Genomic DNA, 25,083 nt, shown 5'->3' with positions numbered 1-25,083 from the left:
GCAGGGCTGCTGCTGCTGTGAATATCAGCGGCTGGGAAGAGGCTGTAAACACGGAGAAGGAAGAACCCACTGAGCTGAAAGAACAAACTCTCCGGACCTGTCTGACACAAGGGTCAGGGGGTCACTGGAAGCTGGTGGAGGCAGTGTAGCAGATTGGAAGCTCGCCGTGGCCCCTCCAACATCATTTAGACAAACAAGCAGATGGCAGGTGTCAGCGGTGACAAAGAGCCATCTGTGCAGCGGGGACCATCCCCTCCATTCTCTCACAGGCTACTTCATTAAACCCTCACTTCAGAGTGACTGTGCCGTAGCCTTTAACCAATGGGGCCCCCCTAATAGGACATTTTTTTAAAAGGCTGCCTGCATTCTGCTCTCAGCGATACACAGACAACTTATTTTTGTGCCCTGTTCCCTTCAAAGTGTGTGTGTGTGTGTGTGTATGGGGGGTGAGGGGGATTGCACCCCCCCCCAAAAAAACCCTCAAACCCATCAAGCCAAAGAAAAAGTTATTTGCACAGACTTGAGTCTGTGACTGTACACAGCTGAGAACGTCTTTAAAAAAATACACTTCAGTCCCGCTGGTTATACAATTCGGTGGGCAAAACAGAAGCTAGTCATAACACAATGAAGGAATCCGCCGCCTGTTCTTGACTGGGGGTAAAAAAAAGGAAAATGGAGAAGCACAAAGCTCCGGGGGTCACATCTTGATGCCTGTTTTCAGGCGGTCACAACCGGGTGGAGGCTGAGTAAGTGACTGAGAAACAATTTCAGGGTTTGGCTCCCAGCGCTTGTGAGGCTCAAGAGACTTAAAAAGCATTTCCACCATTTCCAAAGGGCCCAGATCGCTTTTGCAAATGGGACTTCAAGTTTCTGGGGCACTAAGAGGATTGAGAACATTTTGTCTAGTGTCAACAAGAAAAAAGAAAGCCCGAAGACCGCTGGAGCCGGCCCTGTATGGATGCAGCTTGACTATAAAGATAAACACATGGGCAGAGCTGCTCTCAGCTGGGCCACGTAGACAACAAGATCCTAGCGGGGGGAATGCCTGATCAGATCCCATTTTGAAAGCCCCTTTGCAGCTGCTGAGCACTCTGATAGCCGCAATTCATCCCCACTGTTTGAGCAGCAGTCCTGAAATGAGGTGACATTTTTCATAGGGAGGGGGCAACTTTTTTTTTTTTTTTTTTTTTTTAACATGCAGGGGGAATCTGGGAACTTCCCAGGCCAACCGCACCTCTCTGGCCAGTCATGCTACTTTAGCCTCCCCTGCAGATCCCAGCAGAGAATGGCACTGGATTATTTAGAGACAACTTTGACTGTCTTGGGAAATCTCATGGGAGTTCTTATGGTGTTTTCTATGTTACCCTCACCCAGTTCTTACAGAAAACTGGCAGCTTCACAAGGGTAAGCTGAAAATACCAAGAGAAACCCTCAGTTTTTCTGAATTTCCTAGCACTCATGGAAACAAAACAAAAGTACTTGTTAGATAACGGGCTAGTCTTACCCAGGGATTCCAGAGCTGGTTCAGGTAAAGGGAAAACCAACCTCTAAATCCTGCCAAGCCTCGGCTCATACTGGAGCATAACTTATTGCAAGGTTACAAAAAGTGAATTCACTTGTTTTTTGAAGCGAGTCTCTGCATTTTTTATCATCAGCCAAGGAATCTGAAGTGGCAGTACTGAAATACTGAGTCAAAAGCTATTGTATCATCATGGACTTCCACGCATGCCTGAGTGAACTGGGAGTCTCAGAAGAAAGCACAGCAGCCTGATTTCTGAGCTGAAGAGGGGAAGCTGTGTTTAGATATGCCAAACTTGGGATCAGCTTCCACTTTTCTGTGCAGCTGTCTGCCCTCTGCTAGCGTGGGGGTCTACAGCCATCAGCCCACATCTTCCCCATCTTTTTTCAGGAATGAAGGGGGGCAAGGGTTGAGCTGCCCCACTACTCACCTGCTATCCTATTGATAGTCCTGTACATGGGCCCTCCAAGAGGTAAGGCAGGGGAATAGTTTCCCACAATCCAGAAGGATCTGTCCCTTCATTAGTTTATAGGCTCTTTAGTTCTTCAGGGAGGGTCCTGAATCTACTCAAAGTCTCAAGTGACAGATGTTGTACTCAAGTCACTGGTTTAGTTAAAAGCTATGTGATGACATCACACATCACACATTAACTAGCCTTTTGAAGAAGCTCTGGTGTATCATTTAATCTAGCAAAAGACTAATTACTTACACTCAGGAAACTGTATCAGATGGAAGATCCATGTTAGCTAATGGGTGAAGGAGGAATTAGGGCTGAACTTTTCCTTGTTATTATTCTGAATACAATAGAACTTGGACTTTTCCCAGGATAGATTCTTAACCTCTCTGTGAAGATGCAGGTTTATGAAGTATCCATTCAGGGTCATTATAGAGCCATAGAAAAGAAATGCCCAGGACTGCTAAGGTGCTCCAGCTCTTTGCAACGGCTGTTATTTTGAATGGTGCCACTTCTCTGAGCAGCTGCACAGAACCAAGTGAGGAGCTCCAGCTGAGTGGAGTTGTGGTACCCTTTGAAGTTTAAGTCATAGCAAACAGCTGAGCTGTTCATTATTAAATTGAAAACTTGCTGCAAAGTAACTGGTTTGCGAACCATGTCGATGTGAATGACCTGGATTCTACTATAGTAGTAGTAGTGGTAGTAAGATTCAGCCAAGATCACTTAACAAGATATAGGGCACATCCATGGGGAGACAGAAGAGTATGGCAAGGGCTTTGCAACTTTTAGTAGGCCACCACTACTCTGCAAGTTGCCGTAAGGCCCAGTATAGTTCAAATCTCCAGTTTGATAGTTCTTTGCAAAATATTTTTACTTGTGGAATGCCTGCTGGTTCTCCTAATGATTACATATTTTAAAATTTATTTTTTTGCTGATTAATAGCCAATAGATGAAACAGGCCCAGGATACAATTATTGGGTATCCTGTTCAGTCTGTTGAGTGGTGAAAGTGTGTGATTTGCAGTTCAGAGTGCCACAGTTGCTATCCATCATTGAAAAGTGTCTGCATGTCTGTGTTTAGTGCATATATGAGTAATATCCACTTTATTAACTGGCATACTTAAATGGAAACTTGCAGACACTTCTGACACAAATAGTTTACCAATGGAAAGCAGGAGAAATAATTACCATATTTTTATCATAATGCTTGGCTTCTAACTGCCTTCTTATTAGTCTCTGCAAGACTCATTCTCTTTTTCTGAGAGAAGGTGCATAGCAAGACACCTTCTGTCAGAAAGCTGTCTAGTTCAGCACTTCTACAGAGAGTGACTTAATTAAACATTTCCTTTCACCTCCAAAAAACCCCCAAACATCCCATAGTGTTTTGTGAGGTTTACTGCATATAAATAGACCTCGGGCCTGATCATAGCACCTTGTTGAATGTGGTTCTCCTATTATAAAAGGAAAATTTCTGCAAACAACTTGTGGAATTGTAACCAGGAAGACTAATTTATAAATGCTAAAGGAATAGTCCTGAAACCTTACAAGACCAGCTGCTTTTCAAGTGGTGGAACTTCCTTCTGAGAACAGTGCAAGCACTAAACGAGAGAGCTTTCTGAGAGAAGGACTAACTCAGGGTCTGCCCCATGTAACTTGGAATTTAGGATGTGTGTACAGTCTACTGCCATGTATAGGCTCTTGCAGAGATGAATAGGGAAGCAGTTTGAAGCCAAGCATATGGCAAGAATATGGTACTTATTTCTCCTGCTTTCCACTAGTAACACCTTTTTCACCATATTGTATTTCCTCATCAAACCAATTTTATCAAATACCCCAAGTTGTACCATCAAAGAGAGAAAGCATGAGTCTAGTTGGGTGTTGTGTCATTGGTGCATACTCTTTTTCTCTTTGGGAAAAGATTGGAAGGACTGGCTGATATTCAACAGGCACAATGGTACATAAGGAGTTCCTGGTCAATGCAGCTACTGCATTGTATTTAAACAGGGGTCTAGCTTGGCTGGTCCATGAAGAAGGGGTCAAAAGTACATCTCTATACCTTCCTGGTCCCCTTTGAGCAGGCTAGAACCAAAAGATGAAGCCCAGTCCCAAAATACTCAAAGCAATGTTTCAAATTAAAGATCTCAATGGGCACTTTTGGAAGTATTAAATGATAGTGCAGTAACAGCCTGTACTGCATCATGTGGATGGTGCTTGATTATTTTTAGCTGCTACATTGCTGTAGCAGCATGCTATACTGAGGAAGTGTGTCATGATGGTGATGTAGGTGCGGTGTCATGGTTTTTACCTGTAGGTGCTACATTGCCATAGCACGTTGCTACGGTATGTTGTAGCGCCACATGTAGATATGCCCAATGTATTGCAAACTTCAGTTAAACAGTTATAAAACCATCATTGGTTATGAAGGGCATGTTGAATCAGAATCTGTTTTTCAATGTAAAATTGGAAAAACTCCATTAACTTAGTGTAATTACTAGGTGCATCTATACATGCATTTGATCTGAGATCAGTTTACTTGTGAATAAACTAGTTTCAAGTAAACACTGCCGGGTAGGCATCTACACATGCAGAGACATGGGAGCAGATTTGCTGCTCTTAGCTTCAAACTGCTGCCACTTTCTGCGGCCCTACAACGGGCTCTGTTGCCACCAGGGGGAGCTTGAGGCTCCCCCTAGGTGCTAGTTGGCAGGGAGCACTGGGCCAGGAGATAACTGTCTCCTGGCCAGTGTTGGGACATTGCTTCCTGCCCCCAGGGGGCTGTCTGCTGCTGGGGCAGGGACAATATCCCCCTGCTCCGGCAGCAGGGATCTCTCAGCACCAAATTTCTGATTAGGGCAGGGGACTTGGAAAGCGGTGCAAGGGAGGGGAAGGTCCCAGACAGTGGGGCAGCTAGGCTCCCCAGCCTATACCTCACCCAGCTCCATGATCACAGAGCTTGGCAGGGAACAAGGTCTCTAGCCTGTTCTCTGACCAGCTCTGTGATCATGGAGATGGGCAAAGAACAGGGTCCCCAGACCCCATTAGCAGGCAGCTCCCAGTGTCAGCTCCGTGATTGTGGGGCTGGCACTGGAAGATCATTATCTCCCAGCCCAAGTTCCATAATCGTGGGGTCGGTGCTGGGAGATCCTTATCTCCCAGCACCAGCTCCACAGTCATGGGGCTAGTGCTGGGAGATCCTTGTCTCCCAGCCCAAGCTCCACAGTCACGGGGCTCAGGCTGGGAAATCCTTATCTCCCAGTATTGGCCCCATGACTGTGGAGCTTGTGCTGGGAGATAAGGATCTCCCAGACCCCACTCCCGGATTGCAATCTTGAAGCGGGGAGTTTGGAGCTCCCTGCTGCAAGGACAGGGAGACATAGTACCCCTCTAGGCTCTAGTGGTGGAGCTTGCCCTGGCAGCGGGCAGATCCCGGGGGCAGGAAGCAAATTTCCACCCTCTGGTGGCCAGCTCACTGGAAGCAGGGTTGGTCCTGGTCAGGTGTCTACATGAGCACTACTGTGCAGTAACTACTCATGAGTAAATTTGCTTCTTGCATTTGCAGGTAGCACATTTACTTGTGATTAGCAAGGTTTACTGCATAGTAAGCCTGTGCACGCTACTTCACAGTAAAGTGTTTTGACTGGTCTAACCACAACCAATGACTGGCTCACTGAGCCAGATTGAGAGGTGTAAATCAGCAGAGCTTCACAAAAATTAATAGAGCTGTGCTCATTAGCACCAACTGAGATCCCGGTCACTGCATGGAAATGAAATGCATTGGGTCTGATTTTACAGTTATTTACATCATCTGGAGTAATTTCACTGAAGTCAGTAGAGCTACTCTAGCAAAAAAACTGAGGTGAGATCATATTAAAGCAGTTTTCGAACCTCTGTTTGGAATGTTATCATGGAATGTAAATAACTTCTCTTTCCTTAAATGTATTAGAGTGTTTAACAGCTGGCTTGATACCTTTCTGACCTCACTTCACAATGTCTGTGTTGTTGTAAAAGGGTTGACCTAGACAATGCATAAGGGATGCACTGCCCTTGGATCCAAGTATGGGATGGTTTTTGTAGCTCTAGCTTAAGCAAATGAGGAGGCATTTGACAGGCCTGACCTGCTCAGCCATAATTAGAAGATGGGGACAAATGCAGTTACCTCCTGCCACAAGTCTCTTAGCTGGGGGAATGAACTTTGATACCCTGTCTTGGCTTTAACAAATGCCTCTAAGTGTATCTCTGTGCAACTGTGTTTCCTTTTCATTTTCAAATCCAGTATGTTGGATTAGAAATTTCCCATCACTGACAAAAGTAGAAGGAAAGAAAACAATGTAAAGTTCAAGAGGAGGGCAGAGAGGAGAATGAAAACAAAATGAATTGACAACAGCTACTTTCTGCTTTCTTCTCTCATAAGACTGTGTGTTAAAATGTATTTAAAAATATTTTTTATGGCAAATCCTTCATAAGGCCAGTCAGCTTTTTCTGAGGCTGAATTACATTAGATTGCTGCGCTAAACCCAAACCACTGGTAATTGACTGTCACAACAAAAATGCAAGGATGCTTATTAAAGGGGAACTGTGACCAAGACCCCCTTAAAAACCTCAAACCTAGAATTTGTAGCTTCTGCCCTCTGATTTAAGAAGTTTCACATGCATGTGTGCTACAAAGGAATTTCTTTTACAATGATAATCTATAATAATGAAGGGTGGAAGTTTATAAGTGTATAGAAGTTGAAGACCAGATCAGCCAACACTAGCAGCTTGTGCGTACCTGAAAGACAACCGCATGTTGCTTAACAATAGCATCATCCCACAGGGAGGACCTTTGTTCCCAAAGTCCCCAGACAAAAAATTGACATTGACGTAGTTAAATAATATGACAAGACGTATGTGATCCTGCTCTGCATAGCACAGTTTAGAAGGTCATGCTGGCCATAATATAGGGTACACAGTTGAGTAAAAAAGCATATTTGAAAAGCCTAGTTCACTTTCCACACAAGGCACTGCAGAGGTCTGCCTTGGATCTGATACTGTTCTATATCGTCATTAATAACTCAGATGGTAAAGGAATACACTCATAAGGGAATTAACTTACAAGCTTTGTAGATGATGTCAGGAGTTGCAAAGTACTTCAGAAGACAGGATTAGAGTTCAAAATATTTGCAATTAATTAGAGAAATTGTCTGAAATCAATAAAATGAAATTCAGTATGGAGAAGTGCAAAGTACTACATCTAGGAAGGAAATATCACATGCAGAAGCACAATATGGGGAATACCTGGCTATGAAAGAAAAAAGAATCTGGAGGTTATACTGAGCCGCAAACTGAGTAGAAGTTAACGTTATGATGTTGTTGTTGCAAATAAGGCAAATCTTTTTCTGGGATGTAGTGACAGGAATATCAAACGTAAGACACAGGAGACAGTTTTGCTCTGCTCAGCTTTGCTGAGGCCTCACCTGGAGCGTTGTATCCAGTTTTGGTCACTGTGCTAGTGTGCTTTAAGACAGATGTAGCCAAATTGAAGAGAATCTAGTAGAGAGCAACAAAAATGTTAAGAGGTCTAAAAAACATGATCTGTGAGGAAAGGTTGGAGGAACTGAGTTAATTTAGTCAAGAAAAGAAAAAATCTTTTAAGGGAAGGGACAGGGGGAAACATGCTAATAATTTTTAAATATATAAAACTATGGTTACCATATTTTCAGTTTCAAAAAAGAGGATACCTGTGGGGGAGGAGGACAGGGAGGGGGGGTATATGATTGTGTGGGGAGGAGGGGGCAGTGATATGCTTGTGCCCTACCCCTGTCCCTCACTCCCAAGCTACAGGCCCCGCAGCCCTGCTGCTGTTCCTCACTCCTGACCCACAGACCCTGCCCCCCAGACCATCCTGGTGCCCTTCACTCCCAACCCATAGCCCCCCTGTCCCTGATGATACCCCTCACTCCTGACTCACAGCCCCCTGCCCACCCCAGCCCTGCCAGTGTCCTTCACTCCTAGAGTTACAATATGTCTGGGTTTTCCCATACATGTCCTCTTTTTGAGTCCTCCAATCTCCACCTGGGTGGGTTTTTCAAATCTGACCAGAAGTCTGGGTTTTTGCTTTTCTACACTTGTGGGAGCAGGGCGAGGAGTGATTGCAGGCAGAGAATACCACGAGTGTCTGTGCGTGCTGGTGCTGTGACGCACAGCTGGACCCTCCCCCCACCGCACTGGGCTAGTACCTCTGCATTACACATGCTATGCCCAGTGGTCTCCCCTCAACATGGCCAGCACCTCTGCATTGCACCATATTGGTACTCCCCAGGTCCCATGAGTCCCCCAGGTACAGGATCCCTCAGCTGTGCCATCTGCCCTCAGGAATCTGGAGAGATAGGGAGTCCAGAGACTTTGGCAGTGACAGGAGCAGCTGGAGAGGTAGGGGGAGTGGCTCTTGGATGGGGAGGCCAGGAGTTGCAGATTAATCCCTTGGGGGCTATATGTAGCCTGCAGGCCACCAGTTGGACAGCCCTGGGTTAGGCAAACATCTTCTAGAGATGGTTTATGTACACTTGATTCATCCTCAGAGCAGAGGCATGGACTAGATCAGCATTTGTCAACCCATGGACTGTGACCCAAAAGTGGGTTGCAAACTTAGGTGGAGGGAGAAAAAATTATTTGTGGGGACTGAGTGCATGCACACAAGGGCATATTCCCCCCCCCCCCCCCCCAGTAGATAAGTCTGTGGGGGAAGGGGTTTGCAGGGGACAGATCGAGGCCTATGGTGAGGAAGGGAGTGGGGCAGAGGCAGGCACTGGGGTGAATGGGGCCCCAGCTGGGCTGGGTGGAGGGACAATCAGAGCCTGGGCAGCTTGTCCGGGGGCATGGTGGGGAGGGGCTCCCACTTCTGTGTGTACCTTGGAGGAGGCCTAAGGGGCATGTGCCCCCCCAGTCTGTGTGTGGGGCAGTGGTGGCTGCCACTGTGTGCTGGGCTTTGCACCCCACTGCTGTTGCAGCTGCCTCGAGAGCCACATGACTCCATGTGCATCCCGCTGCCAGGCAGGCAAGGGGCGCAGCACAGCCCAGTGACAGCAGGCAAGTGGCATTGCACAGCTCTACCTGGCCCGGCCTGGGCCCCATTCACTCTAGCCCCTCTCCCTGCCCCTGCCCCACTCCCTCCCTTAATGTGGGGACCTTCATCTGCCCCCCCGCCCCGTGCCTCTTCCCCTTCAGAGTAGACTGGTACTTGCTTGCCATGTTGCTAGTGATCCACATGCCCAGCTGCAATCCTGGCTGCATGTGTGCCCCTCCCCACCCCTGATGTAGCCACCCAGAGCCCATGGCTGGGCTGCTTTGCAGCTCTACCTGCTGCCCCGGGTTGGTGGGGCTGAGGCCCATTAGCCCCAGCCTTCTGCTGCCTATGGTTGCAAGAATATATGAAAGTATCATGAAAAAAACTTTTAAAATGGATTCTTCTTTAAAGGAGAAAAACATGGGAAACCATGGCAGGGTTCCCTTCTGCAAGGGGTGATTGGGGCCCCCCATACCTCCCACACACCCACTTCCTGTCCCACACACTGTGGGGATGGCACTGGGTGGCGGGGGGCAGCAGATCGGGAGTGAAGGGCACTGACTGGGTAGGATGTTTGATGTTTACAAATGTGTCCATTTGTAGAGAAATCCAGGGCAGCGTAAGGGCCAAAAGGGGAGCACATAAAAAGTGGAAACAGGGTGAGATCACTGAAGATGAATATACCTCCTCTGCTTGTGCTTGTAGGGAGGCAGTTAGGCGGGCCAAAGCTACCATGGAGCTGAGGATGGCAACCCAAGTAAAAGACAACAAGAAATTGTTTTTTAGATATATAGGGAGTAAAAGGAAGGCCCAGGGAGGAATAGGACCGCTGCTAAATGGGCAGAAACAATTGGTGACGGACAGGGGGGACAAGGCTGAACTCCTCAACGAGTTCTTCGCCTCAGTGTTCCTAAGTGAGGGGCACGACAAGTCTCTCACTGGGATTGTAGAGAGGCAGCAGCAAGGCGCCGGACTTCCACACGTAGACCCTGAGATGGTGCAGAGTCACTTGGAAGAACTGGATGCCTTTAAGTCGGCAGGCCCAGATGAGCTCCATCCGAGGGTGCTGAAGGCACTGGCCGACATCATTGCAGAGCCACTGGCAGGAATATTCGAACGCTCGTGGTGCACAGGCCAAGTCCTGGAGAACTGGAAAAGGGCTAACGTGGTCCCCATTTTCAAAAAGGGGAGGAAGGAGGACCCGGGCAACTATAGTCCAGTCAGTCTCACCTCCATCCTTGGTAAAGTCTTTGAAAAAATTATCGAGGCTCACATTTGTGAGAGCCCGGCAGGGCAAATTATGCTGAGGGGAAACCAGCATGGGTTTGTGGCGGGCAGATTGTGCCTGACCAATCTAGTCTCTTTCTATGACCAGGTTACGAAATGCCTGGACACAGGAGGAGGGGTGGATGTCGTATACTTAGACTTCAGGAAGGCCTTCGATACGGTATCCCACCCCATACTGGTGAACAAGTTAAGAGGCTGTGACGTGGATGACTACACAGTCCAGTGGGTGGCGAATTGGCTAGAGGGTCGCACCCAAAGAGTCGTGGTGGATGGGTCGGTCTCGACCTGGAAGGGTGTGGGCAGTGGGGTCCCGCAGGGCTCGGTCCTTGGACCGATACTCTTTAATGTCTTCATCAGTGACTTGGACGAGGGAGTGAAATGTACTCTGTCCAAGTTTGCAGATGACACAAAGCTATGGGGAGAAGTGGACATGCTGGAGGGCAGGGAACAGCTGCAGGCAGACCTGGATAGGTTGGACAAGTGGGCAGAAAACAACAGGATGCAGTTCAACAAGGAGAAATGCAAAGTGCTGCACCTAGGGAGGAAAAATGTCCAGCACACCTACAGCTTAGGGAATGACCTGCTGGGTGGCACAGAGGTGGAAAGGGATCTTGGAGTCCTAGTGGACTCCAAGATGAACATGAGCCGGCAGTATGACGAAGCCATCAGAAAAGCCAATGGCACTTTATCGTGCATCAGCAGATGCATGACGAATAGGTCCAAGGAAGTGATACTTCCCCTCTATAGGGCGCTGGTCAGACCGCAGTTGGAGTACTGCGTGCAATTCTGGGCGCCACACTTCAAGAAGGATGCGGATAACCTGGAGAGGGTCCAGAGAAGGGCAACTCGTATGGTCAAGGGCCTGCAGACCAAGCCCTACGAGGAGAGACTAGAGAAAGTGGACCTTTTCAGCCTCCGCAAGAGAAGGTTGAGAGGCGACCTTGTGGCTGCCTTTAAGTTCGTCACGGGGGCACAGAAGGGAATTGGTGAGTATTTATTCACCAAGGCGCCCCTGGGGGTTACAAGAAACAATGGCCACAAGCTAGCAGAGAGCAGATTTAGATTGGACATTAGGAAGAACTTCTTCACAGTTCGAGTGGCCAAGGTCTGGAACAGGCTCCCAAGGGAGGTGGTGCTCTCCCCTACCCTGGGGGTCTTCAAGAGGAGGTTAGATGAGTATCTAGCTGGGGTCATCTAGACCCAGCACTCTTTCCTGCTTATGCAGGGGGTCCGACTCGATGATCTATTGAGGTCCCTTCTGACCCTAACATCTATGAATCTATGAATCTATGTGTCCTGGTACAAAAAAGGTTGAGAACCACTGGACTAGATAACCTCTTGAAGTTCTTGCCAGTCCTGCATTTTTAAAACTCTGGTACGGGCGTAGGCAATGCATCGTAGGGGTATGAGGGGAGGGGCACATGCCAGCCCAGTTTTCTGCACTGACAGTAGGGCGTGGGACACGGGACTGCAGCCTGGCCAGAGCCAGGTTCTAGCAGCAGTGGGGGCGGTGATGGTGGCTTGATTTCTGTGCCAACGGTAGGGTGTGAAACTCCAACCCGACTGCACCCAACGCCCAGCAGCAGCAGGGGCGGCGGTTTGGAGTTGTGCCCCACGCTACAGTAGCAGCGCATACTTGTGTTCCCTCTACTGTCAGTACTTACATGTCGTTTATAGGTAGAGGGGCAATTAAATAAGACAGACAAGGATTTGGTAACATGTTTATGGTTGGGGCCATGTAAGCTTGTGCCACAAAGAGTTACTTGGCATGAATGAGATAACAGAAAAATAATTTCAATTCCATTTTCTGTCTGTTATATTCTTGGATCCTATGTTTTTGCAGAATTATGGCCTAGGAGAGGGCTTCTCAGTTAGCTCCTCTTAATTAAGCAAATTCCTCTTACTCAAGAGAATGGAAGACTTACCGATTTGATTATGTGTCCTCTTTTACCAATATTACACTCATCTCATCCGGGAACAATACCATGTGACTATGGCAACTGATCACTCAAGCACTTGTAACAAATAAAGAACAGAAGGCACATGTCAGGAATACAGTTCCCACCCATTTACAGTCTGAAATCTATTTAGAGCATTCATTGAATACACTGGAATGAGCGAGGTAGCCACAAAAGTCAAACTATGCTGATGAACAACATGTGATTAGAAATGAAAGCTGAATATGTAGCTAAAACCAGTTTACACATCTCAACTCTCATCAACACATCTCTGGTAGTCCAGCACTCATCAATACATCTTCGGTAGTCCAGACCCAACTGTAATTCAAAATGAAGGGATTACCCTAATGCCTCTGCAGCATTTTGTCATTCTTACCATACAGAGCTGCACCAAGAAGTAAATTACCTCTGAAGTGCAGCTAGCAAATTTCTGTGCAAGTCCCAGTTTGTTCCTTAGGCTTTATGCCAAGTGCTGCTGCTGCTACTGTGTCATCAAGTCAGCCGCACCCTCCTTTGTATTGCTAAAAAATATGTAAAGCAACTCAAAATATCACACCTTTTAATGGAAAGTCTCATTTTTACCAGAGATTGGGTTAAGATGTGTTTTAGATGTCCTTAGAAGCAAACTCTCACTGAACTATCCCAGAATAATAGAAAATCATTGTGCCAGGTTTTACTGGCAGGTTTTACTGTATCTAAACCATTCCTGTCAGACATTTGTCTAACCTGCTCTTAAAAGCCTCCAGTGTTGAGGACTAGGGAAGAAGAACATAGGAAATTATAAAATAGACCAAAAGGTATTCAGTTGACAATAGCATGTGATGTTGCTTTATCTTGATGCTAAATTGATGCCTGAGCAATCAATGTGCTAGGAGATAAAGAACCCCTATTCATGGCATTTTCTAGAAAGAGAAAAATCCAAAATGAGATCTTTATATTTTCAAATGTTAAACTGCTAGCACAGTGAGCACATTTCTCTGAGACACCCCAATGACTTCACAAGATGGAGAAAATCTACATAGTATGCCAAGATTAGGTTTTCTGGAAATACCTGTTTGCATAGATTCATTTTAGTTCCATTTCTAAGCGGATTAAAAATAAAGGATGCCTTGTTGTTACTATTTAAATCTCTGGCAAATAGAACAAAAATGCTCAATCTGCAAATCCTGTGATACATAAGATCTGGGAACAGTCAGATAGGTATGTGGAGAAATGCTGTCCACAAAGAAGGATTTTCACTTATACTAGAGTTAGTCAGAGTAGACTAACAGAAATGTGTGCTACACCCCAGACATTAAAGTTCAAGCTGGTAAGGTTAAAGTTCAACCATAGCTTATTGCTGTAGGGTTTTTTCAGTATCTTTAGTGATTGTAGGATCTTGGAGAAAGAAGTCCTCTGTCTATCCCAATAGAGTACAGGCTAGAAAGCTTAGGAGTTTTCATGCTGCCTTCTGCCCAGTATTTTAAAGCTAGTCTCAGATGAGAGACTAAGACTCAAATCTCAATCTCCACTATGACTCAGTGCCTGGCATGTACACCCACTTGGTGTCAAAGTGGTGCTAGTGGCTTTATGATGTGTGAACATTTCTCTAAGAAGTGTCCTGAAGCAACAAAGTCATTTCACATTTGTTAGATTAGCACGTGGACAATTATCAGTCTCATTCACCATGTACCTGGGTCATCTCTCAAGAGTGACCTGCCAACATGTGGCCTGTGCCCCATTACAAGTCTCCCGAGCCTTTTGGTTTCCCAATAACGTTCATTTACATTCAAAAGTTTTGTATGAACTGCATTACTCACTGTCAGAAGCTAGAGAACTGGGGCCTTGATGGAGGTTTCATAGGCAGCAGAGGAGAACAATGAAGTAACTATTTCCTAAAAACCAACTGAACCTTCTAATAAATGGTGTATTTTACATCACAGGGTTGAATTGCCCAATGCTGCCTGAAGGATTTGAACACCCAGAATAAATGGGAACAGGGGGCCAAATTATCTTATCACTCCACACAACATGTAGTCTGCACAAGTCTGAAGCATAGGAGTGACTCTACCTTCCCACAGAGGCATGTAAGTGCCCCATTATGAGCATAGCAAGAGGCTTAGGTAGCTACAGACGGTGATTTTATTATGCAGCCATTTTCCAAAAAAGGTAATGGAAGGGCAGTGTGTCCTGTGCACTCCTGAACAACCAGGTCCCTGTTGCTTGGGCAGTCTGTGGAGAGCCTGGGCCTTCTCAGCAGCTGCAGAAAGGAGCCTCTGGCAAGATGCTTCTACTACACCCTCACACAGCATGGCTGACTTGTGACATGGCTTTTGGAGTGCTGTGCTGGGAATCAGGGACACCCATGCTAACCTTTCCTCTGGCCTGGGCAGGAGACTAGAACCTAGGACCTCCAGTTTCCCAAGTGAGTGCCTTAGTCACTAAACTACAGGCATCAAAGAAAAGTGGAGGGAGTACATACCCACCCACTTGCCTACCTCTTTTCTGTTCCTAAGCCTAAGTCTTGGCATTCTCAGGTTTTAGCTGACTCCATTTTCAGGTATCTACACATAGATTACTATACATCTACAGAGGGTGCATAGATGTGCTATGGGCACTACTGAACATGCTCAGTATGCAGGTCTATGTAATCATGCATAGTTGTTTAGCTGCATAGAGTTACATACCTGGGCATAGAACTCCTCTGGTGCATATGTGCCCCAAATGTGCTGTAGACTGCCAAAAAATGGCCATGTAGACAACCAGGAAAGAACAGAATGTCACCCTCACTGACAAATTCTGCTCTAATTTATACTCATTGGATTAGCCAGAATGTAACTAGGATAGAATTAGGGTCTTAGATCCACTCCTACTATCTATCTTTCATCCACTAATGATTTATACCGGATTGAGAACAGTTTGTCATGCCAATATTTTCAGCAGTGTCCGCTAAATTTGGGTTCCCAGCTTAGGACACTTCAAGGATGCCAAAGGAGACGCCCCAAAGAAGCAGACATGTCTGAAAATGTCAGCCTTAAAGTCTTGTCCCAGGAGATACCAATTCATGTGTAGCATCTGAGAAAGATCTTTGGGTGGTTTTCTGTACTTCAGTTGTTTGAAAGCCCTGTTCAAGGAACTGGATCTGCAGCTACTTGGAGTTGCAGCAAGAAAGTAAAATCAATACAACATTTTAGAAAAGGGGTGGGGAATGTGGAAAGAATGGGAGTAAAGGGAGGAAAGAATAAGAACAAATGAAGAGACATGGAACAGAAACAAAGGAAAGAAGAAGAAATGGGAGATGATAAAAAGAAAAGAAGAAATGGTAAAGACAAGTGATAGTCATGGAGCAGAAGGGAGGGGACTCTCCCTTATTATAGCTTGTATATTTTAACAGCAATATTTCCTTCTATTGCTTTCTCCTGCTGACACAGCAAAATTCTTCCTCTTTTCACATCTCAACATCAAGCCTGCACCCTACACAGAATGAACAACAGTGGAAGGGCTGCTAATGCAGAAAGAAGATGAGAACAGTGCTACTACTAATATTCCCACACATTTTTATAGCACCCTGTTGTCAGGATCCTAGTATGTTGCTTTTATCACATTGAGAATATTGTGGTCTATAAAAGATATAGACCTACCAACTGAACATCTCTGAAAAGAAAAAGATTGCATTGTTGAACTGGGACTGCCATGTCTTTCTCTAAGTCCTTTGGTATAATGTCATAACACTGCAACACCATGTCACAACAGCAAAACATTTCTTTCTTGATGGCTTGCTCAGTTTTGTGTAAAGTTGCAGCCCAGCGCCTCAAGCACAAATCCATCCTCCCTTCCAAGCCTTTCTGTTGTTATTTTTCATTTTCTTCAGTTTTCAACAAGCCCTCTAGGTAAAGGCAAAGGGGAGAGTGGCAGGAAGGATGTCAAGGTGGGAGTGTGCTCAGGAGGAGGAGGTAGATAAGCCCTTCTTTAAATCACTGATAGAAGCTTCCAAATCTCAGGACCTGATGTTCATGTGGAACTTTAATTATGGGACATCTTCTGGGAGGAAACATAGCAGTGCACAGGCAGCTCAGCAAATACGTAGAGCATGTTGGGAATAACTTTTTGATACAGGTGGTAGACAGAGCAACTAGGGAGGAAGCTCAAGACCACTGCTTACAAACAGAGAGGAATTAGTTGAGAAAAGGAAGGTAGAAGGTAACTTGGGTGACAGCAACCATGAAATGATAGCATTCAAGATCCTAAAGGGAGGAAGGTAGGAGAGCAGCAGAATAAAAACATTGGACTTCAGAAAACCAGAATTCAACAAACTCAGTGCACTGGTGGGCAGGATCTCTTGGGAGGCAAGTCTGAAGGAAAAAGGAGTCCAGGAGAGCTAGATGTATTTTAAGGAGGCCCTCTTAAGGTACAGGAGCAAGCTAGCCTGTCAGAAGAACAGAAAGTGTGACAGGAGGCCAGCCTGACTAGATAGAAATCTCTTCCGTGAGTTGGAACTCAGAAAGAAATCCTATAAAAAGTGTAAATTTGGTCGTAATACTAGCAAAAAATATAAATGTATTGCACAGCTTTGCATGGAAAAAATTAGGAAGACTAAAGAATGATTTGAGATGCAAATGGCAAGGGACATAAAAGGCAATAAAAAGCAATTCTACTAGTATGTCAGGAGTAAGAGGAAGACCAAGGAAACCATAGATCCCTTGTAGAATGCAGAAGTCAATCTAGTTACAGATGATACAGAGAAGGCTGAAGTATTTAATTCCCTTTTTACTTATGTTGTCATAACTGGGGGCAGCTATCTCACACCGAGTGCAACAGGCAGCAGAGATAGGAAAGGATACAAACAGCCTAGAGTAACGGCAGAACAGGCTAAGAATTACTTAGAAAAGCTACATGCTTTCAAGTCAGCAGGGATGGATGGGATGCACTGCCTGTGGACCAGGGTACTGAAGGACTTGGCTGAGGTCTGGGCTTGAATTAAATTCTGACTCTTGTGGGGGGAGAGGGGGTCTGTGGTGGTGGCAGCCATAAGCCAGAAGGAGCTGCTGCTGCTGCTGCTACCACCTGAGGCACAGGGCAGGCTGGGGGGGAGGGGGCAGTGGCTTTTGTCTCTTATGGGGGAGCTCTCATCCTTATGTGGGGGCTCAGCTCCCCACAAGCTGCCCAATAATTTGAATCCTGGCTGAGGTAATTTCGGAGCCATTGGCTGTCCTCTGAGAACTTGTGAAATTTGGATGAGGTCCTGGATGATTGGAAAAGGGCAACCATAGTGCCCATCTTTAAGTAAGGGAGTAAGGAGGATCTGGGGAATTAGTCTAGTCAGACCTGGAAGATCAAAAAGCACATGCTCAAGTAATCCATTGTGAAGCACCTAGAGCTTAAAAATGTGATCAGGAACAATCAGCATGGATTCACCAACAGCAAGTCATGTCTGACCAATCTGATTTCCCTCCATGATAAGGTGACAGGCTTTATGGAAGGGGGGAGATCGGTAGATGTGATATGCCTTGATTTACCCAGACTTTTGACATTGTCTCCCATGACACTCTCACTGACAAACTAAGGAAATACAGGCAAGATGAAAATACTGTAAGGTGGATTGATAACTGGTTGGATCATCATACTCAGCAAGTAGTCATCAATTGTTCAATGTCTAGTTGGGAGGAGGTATCAAATAGGGTTCCCAGGGGTCTGTATTGGGTCCAGTATTACTTAATATCTTCTTTAATGACTTGAATGATGAGATTGAATGCACACTTAGCAAATTTATGCTAAGTTGGGTGACATGGCACACACTGTAGAGGGCAGGGCTAGGATCCAGAATGACCTGGATAGATCGGAGAAGTGGTCTACAATCTACCACATGAAATTCAACAAGAACAAGGGCAAAATCCTACACTTAAGATAGAATAACTACATGCACAAATAGAGACTGGGAAATGGTTGGTTAGTCTGCAGTACTTCAGAGAAGGACCTAGGGGCTACAGGGGACCATAAACTGACTATGAGCCAACAGTGTGCTCTCATTGCAAAAAAATTAAAAGCCAACAGCGTACTGGGTTGTATGAACAAGAGCGTTACTTACAAATCAAGGGAAGTGATTCTTCCACTCTATTCAGCACCAGTGAGGCCTCACTTGGAGTATTATGTCTAGCTTCAAGCCCCATGCTTCAAGAAGGATACAGACAGACTGGAAAGAATTCATTGCACAGTGACTAAAATGACTAGGACCATAGGAAGCAAGATTTATGTGGAAAGGCTGAAAGAAGTAGTGTTATTTAATCAGGAGAAGAGCGGGCTGACAGCAGATTTGATAACAGTCTTCAATAACTGAAGTGTGATTATAGAGCTGATTTCATAGATTTCATAGACATTAGGGCTGGAAGGGACCTCAGAAGATCATCCAGTTCAGTCCCCTGCCCCATGGGAAGGAAGTCAACTGGGGGTCAAAGGATCCCAGCAAGATAAACATCCAAATGTCTCTTAATGGAGTCCAGAGTAGGTGCTTGCACTACCTCTGGTGGCAGTCTGTTCCAGGCCTTGGAGGCTTGGAAAGTAACGAAGTTCTTCCTTATGTCCAGCCTGAAATGGTCTTGGAGGAGTTTGTGACCATTTGACCTTGTCATCCCTTGGGGCGCTCTGGTGAACAGGCATTCCCCCAGATCCTGATGTACACCCCTTATATACTTATAGACAGCCACCAGGTCCCCCCGAGCCTGTGCTTTTCACGGCTGAAGAATCCTGTAGCGCTCAGCCTCTCAACAAAAGGCCTATTCTTCTGCCCTCTGGCCATATGCGTGGCTCCCCTCTGAACTCTCTCAAGCTTCTCCACATCTTTTTTAAATTGTGGAGCGCAGAATTGGCTGCAGTACTTGAGCTGCGGCCTCAGGCTGAGTACAGCAGGAGAATGACATCCCGGGATTTGTTTGAGAAGTATCTATGGATGCAAGCCAGAGTTTTGCTCACTTTACCAGGTGCAACATTACCTTGGTGGCTCATATTCATCTTCTGGTCAATAATGACCCCCATGTCCCTTTTGGCTGTGGTGCTAGCAAGCATAGCACTGTTGAGCCTACAGGCATGCTGCAGGTTTTTTTTCCCAAGGTGGAGTACCTTGCATTTTGGTATTCAATTCCATGAGGTTTTCAAAAGGGCCAGCCCTGTCCCCGGATGGGCTTGAACCACCAACCTTTCAGTTAACAGCCAAATGCACTAACCAATTGCACCACAGAGACCTACTAAAAAGTCAATGACAGAGACCATCTGTCATTGACTTTTCAGTAGGATGAAGATAAGCTTTTCTCTGTAACTGTAGGGGACAGGACTAGGGACAATGGCTGAACTGCAGCAGGGGAAATTGAGGTTGGAGAGTAGGAGGAACTTTCTGACTAAGAGTCAACATGCATTGGAACAGGCTGCCTAAAGAAATCATGCATTTCTGCACTGGACAGGGAGGGGGCAGTGCCAGGGTCCAGGGCCCATTCCTGATGCATGGGGCTCCATCTGGCCTGCAGACAAGCCCCACACCATCTGGCCTGCTGAACCAAAAGATTGAGCACCACTCTGTTAAACCAAACACCCCTCTCTTATCACATTCCTGTTCCTATGTGGGTAGTGTTGATTGTAATTAATCCACCTGTTCATCTTTTCTTGGGTAAGCTATGAGCTCCCTGTGGCAGAATGCCATCTCAGTCTTTCCCCAAACTCAGCTATCAGGCTTATTACCTATCTGAGAATTTGGTTATCATGGTCACTGCAGAGGGCAGGCACCGCTGCCCCTATCTGCTTCAGGTAACCCTGAGTTGTAACCTGAGCTGGATACATTCCTGAGGGACGGGGGAACCTGCTCCCTCTGCCTACATGACTGGCCTCACAAACCTGGGTGGGGGGGTCTGAACTCCTTATTGTTCTAAGCAATGACATCATGACTAGGAGGGGGCTAGAGACCCTGCCAGTCTAACTGGCAACCAGTGATGCATTTCAAATTGGTTGGCTGGCAGCCAACAGCTGCTGGCCTTCATTGGATCAAGTAAATGAAGTCATAAGGTCTATATAGGTTTAAGACTGCCCAGGAGGAGGGGCGGCAGCCATGATGAGGACTCTCAGAGAAGCTGGACCATCTAAAACTCACTCTCTCTCTTGAAACTGATGGTCAATGAACTGCTTGCCTCCAGAGGGAATATTTACCTGCCTCTGGATGATACTTGTGAGTAAGCTAGTTGAGTTCTAACTAGATATATAGCTTGCAGTAACTCAGAGGCATGATGAAAGGCTACCATGCTACTGTCTGCTTTATGGGTTATTCTTTGATATTGCTCTACCCAGTACCCTATTCCAAACCTACTCCTTGTAATCAATAAAGTTCTCCTTTGTACCTAGCATGGGATACTTTTTGGGAGAGGGTCTAGATTATGCCTTAGGGTCTCCTTAGTCCGGCTGATTAAGGGAGACCACTATTTGTGTTTCATACTAAGGGAAGCACCCCAAGTTCTTGCAGTGGGTCGAGTACCCTTCAGGTCTATAAAGCCTGTGAACCTCATGAGGCACAGAGCCACTAACAGATCGAGACTCATAAGTGGTGGCACCGTTACCCCCAGGCTTGCGGGTGTGCTCCAGGAAGGGGGTCGGCCAGATGTAAGGCATCCCCAGGGAGGCACTTGAACCTTGGTAGGTGGAAGCACCCCCTACTGGCCCGCCACACTCCCTATTTTACTATATAATTTTCAGTCCTTTAATCATTCCATGGTTCTTTTCTGAATACTCTCCAGCTTCTCAAGATCTTTCTTGAATTATAGTCATACAGTCATAAGTTTGGACAACAATAAGTGGACACTGTAGCATTCTGAAAATGACCCAGCTACAAATGTACCAAAGTCAATGATGATTCTTCATTTATACTAATATCTGAGATGTACCAGTTAGTCAGTTTGTAATCCATTTAATTTGCACCATGCTTATAATGTATTATTCTAGTTTATTAATCAACATACATACATATAAATCCAATGTATAAAGTTCCAAGTCAAATGCCTTTCATCAATACTATTACTGTTATCAGCCAACTATGTAACGTCATCAAAAGATATCTAGTTAGTTTGACAAGCTCCAGTTTCTCTAAACCATGTTGTCGTTAATTATATTGCATAAGTTTAATTCTTTAATAACTGAACACAGTATTTTGGTGGTTATTGATGTCAAACTGATAGGCGTATAATTGAACAGATTACTGGATTTACTGTTATAAAATATTGGCCAGCACGGTATTAACTTTCTTCCAATCCTCTGGAACTCTCCTATCAAAGACTTATTGAAAAATCAACATTTAAAACACTCAAATGCAGGTTATTTGGATCCCTTTATTTAAAAATGTCTGACTGTTTAGCTTCCACCTTAGTTACTGTCAGAATGGAAAACATTTTATCATCATTGTCACTGTTATCTTCAGCCATTGAGGCACCAAGTGTCCGGACTTTGTCTGGCCTTTGGAGACTGTCTCAATGGTCTAAAGTGGGGATGGAAGCTCTGGGCAGCCTCCACTCCTCTATACTCCTGTCTAGGCATACTCGTGAAAGGTCCTGGTGACCTCTCATGCATACACCATGATCCAGAAGGATCAACAGTTGCCTACTACTTCCATCATTATCTGATATCGCTTAATCCCAAATACAGAACAGCAATATTTTTGGAATACTTCAGCTTTTTCTGCTAATTATTCACAGTTCTACCACTTCCATCCAGTAATGGACCAACATAATCAATAGGGTTATTGAAAAAACTCCTGAGTGTGCATAACTCTGCTGGCCATAGGTTTCTCCTTGTGTATTGTTGCTTCTGTCATCAATTTTCTACTGTTCTTAGCTTTTAATTTATCTCAGTGGTTATCAAATTGTCCTCATTTCCATTTGTTACCTATCAGTTTTATTTAACTTACAGCTCTCTATCTTCTAAATCACATTGTTGTTAAAGCAACATAACCTTCTTTCTTGGTTGTAGCTTTTTGGACATCTATTAAACTACTCTTAAACAGCCCCAATTATCCCATAAATTTTAAAATTTAAATTCTTTTTTTTCTCAACTGATTTGGCTCATAATTGTTTTCAGCTTTGTGAGGTTGGTTGTTTTAAAGCACTTAGTGTATCCACCATATTAGTGGTTTGGACTTTATTATGTTTACACATAACAAACATAATAAAGTCATGAGCACTTGCATCTGAGCAACCCTTAATTTTCAGTTCTGTGATCAATTCCTCTTTAGCTGTCAAGATGAGACCTACCATAGAATTTCCCTGTGTTGGATGCAACAATTTTTTGAGTTAGAACATTCTTGTCTATATTTTTTTAGAAATTCCAAGCATGGTTTTACTACTGATAGCATGGGAACTCTGGCATATCTCACTCAGGCTGAAGTCCCCCCTTGATTATGCATTCTCTTTTTCCTTCACTTTATAGATAGGCATTTAAAGAGCTAGATATCTCTTCTCTAGGATGATTCAGTGATCTGTGATAGGCACTAGCTAGTTCCCCATCTTGTACAAGAGATACTTAGGTAGTACACAAATATATCTGCAAGTCTTCTGAAATTCATCCATCATGAATGGTGTATGAATGAATCCATGTGAATGATGTAGCAGGATATTCAGTCCCACTGATCTCTGCTTTTGCCTTTGCTTTTGCTTAGATCAATATATTTGGATCCCTATACTGATATGTGTAAAGAGATGCATGCAGGGAACATCTATATGAGACACTTTACTACACGTTAGATTAGTCTAATGAACGGTAAAGCATCACTGTCTACACATGTGCAGGACTTACTACGCATTAAATTAGTCTGATGCATTGCCAGTAGAAACACATACAGGTACTAGATAAATGGTGCATTAGCTAATGCATTGTAGCACACATGTAGATGCTGACTGGAAGCAATTGGCTCCCAGTCAGCCCAGGCAGCAGGGGGCCCACTGCTGCCTGGCTAAGCCCTGATGTGAGGCAGGGAACTGTGCCAGTTGCAGGGGCAGCTGTCTCTCTGCCACCTTGGGATTAGCATGGGTCCTGGTCCCCATGTGGCTGGGGGAGCTGTGTCAGCTGCAGGAGCAGCTGTCTCCCTGCCACATGGGGATCAGGACCCTCAGTTCCCTCATGGCAGGGAGACTGCTGCCCCTGCAGCTGGCACAGCTCTCCCTGCCCAATGGAGATCAGGACCAGGTCCTGTGCCCCCTGTCAGCCCCTGGGGCTGGCACACAGGGGAGCCTGAAGCTCCCCCTGGCTGCTCCAGGCAGGCAGGCAAAGTAGGGCAGGAGAAACCCTGGACTGAGCTGCTTCTGTCAGGTGCAGTTTGCTCCTGATGGGGCACATGTGTACATGTGCACCTGGCATTAATGAGCCTGAATTTTCTGCACAAAAAATTGAGACACATTAATTGCACATGTAGACACACCCACAGAGTCACTGTCAGTGACTTCCATGTGTTCAGTAGTGCACATGACTGTTGCTCAGCCTTTACTATAGGCCCTTGAACAACATCAAGCTGTTTTTCTTCTGTGTAAGACAGGGCCATTAAAAACCATCCAGATAACAGAAATAGCTGTCTGATAGATGCCAGAATGATTAGAGCTGGTAACAGTTCACTCATGCAACAAAAAAACTAAAATAATGCTGCAGATGCTCCTACCTGATATTAACTCCAGACAACCACAGTCAACAGAAAACTTGTTTTGACTTGAGACTACTTTACCCGCCCTGGGTGTTCATTACCAGCCTAACAATATGGAAACACATACTGGTGAAAATAAGTAACTAGCTATTTGCTAACAAGACATTTTTGAAAGCAAAGCTTTTATCAAGTCTGACATTCCATCAAATCCAGTGGAAAATAGTTGAATATCCTGCTCTATTTCTCTGCTGTCTCTGTTTCTTTCAGCACCAAGAGTGCAGCTCTCTCCAGGGAAACACCCTGCACTTGCTGCAGTATCAGGACAGAAGATCATGGTGGCACTATCAGCCTGCTTCCCTCCTCCCTTCCTTCTTTTCTGTTTTGTTTAATTCAAACAAATAAAAGGAAACTCTTCTTCTCAAATCAATGGCTGTCTTGGGAAGAGCTGAAACAGAAGGAATATCACTCAAAGTCCCCTGAGCCCTCGTGAGCCTGCAGTCTGGCTGTCAGCATCCTGGCAGATTTATGAGGATGGCCATGACCAGCTTGAAAGGGCAGTGAGAGGAGAAGAAGAGATCCCAGCCCATTAGTAATTCCCCGCAGGAAAGTGACAGAGTTGATGACATGCATGGAGGACACATTGCAGGAGATGGGCTGTGGGAGACATTCCCATGCAAGAGCGATTTCAGGTCACTTCTGGCTGCAAGATTGGTTTCCACTAATGATCTATTTCCAGTCCTCCCATCCTTTAGGCTATGCACTGACCAGTTCTGTTTTCCCAGAGTGTGGGCTCGACCCTATGATTCTTTCTTTAGCAAAAATTTCCATTGAGGTCAATAAGAGTTTTATCTGAGTAAAGACAGAAGAATTACTGGTAAACGCAGTTAAGGGCTGAAAACACCACAGAACCACACAAGGAGCATATCTGCAGCTGAAAGATTTGATACAGTTTTTTTAACTTCCCATATTCAAGTCAGTGCTAAGCATCCACTTTACAACAACAGGCATTCTGGATATTGGAAAGACTTTAGCAATGGGGATAAATGAATTAGTAAAGCAAAAGCACACATCATCTTGAAACAGCTCACAAGCTCAAATTCAAACCCTTTTTTTGAGATTCTAAAGTTTTTGCTTGCTTTGCTAGGAATTATTTGCTATTTTTAAACTTTTCTTCTTCTCTTGAGGGTTCTGG

Source organism: Alligator mississippiensis, chromosome 1, assembly GCF_030867095.1.
Source record: "Alligator mississippiensis isolate rAllMis1 chromosome 1, rAllMis1, whole genome shotgun sequence".
Taxonomy (NCBI): Eukaryota; Metazoa; Chordata; order Crocodylia; family Alligatoridae; genus Alligator; species Alligator mississippiensis.
Note: the sequence above shows the minus strand (reverse complement) of the source record.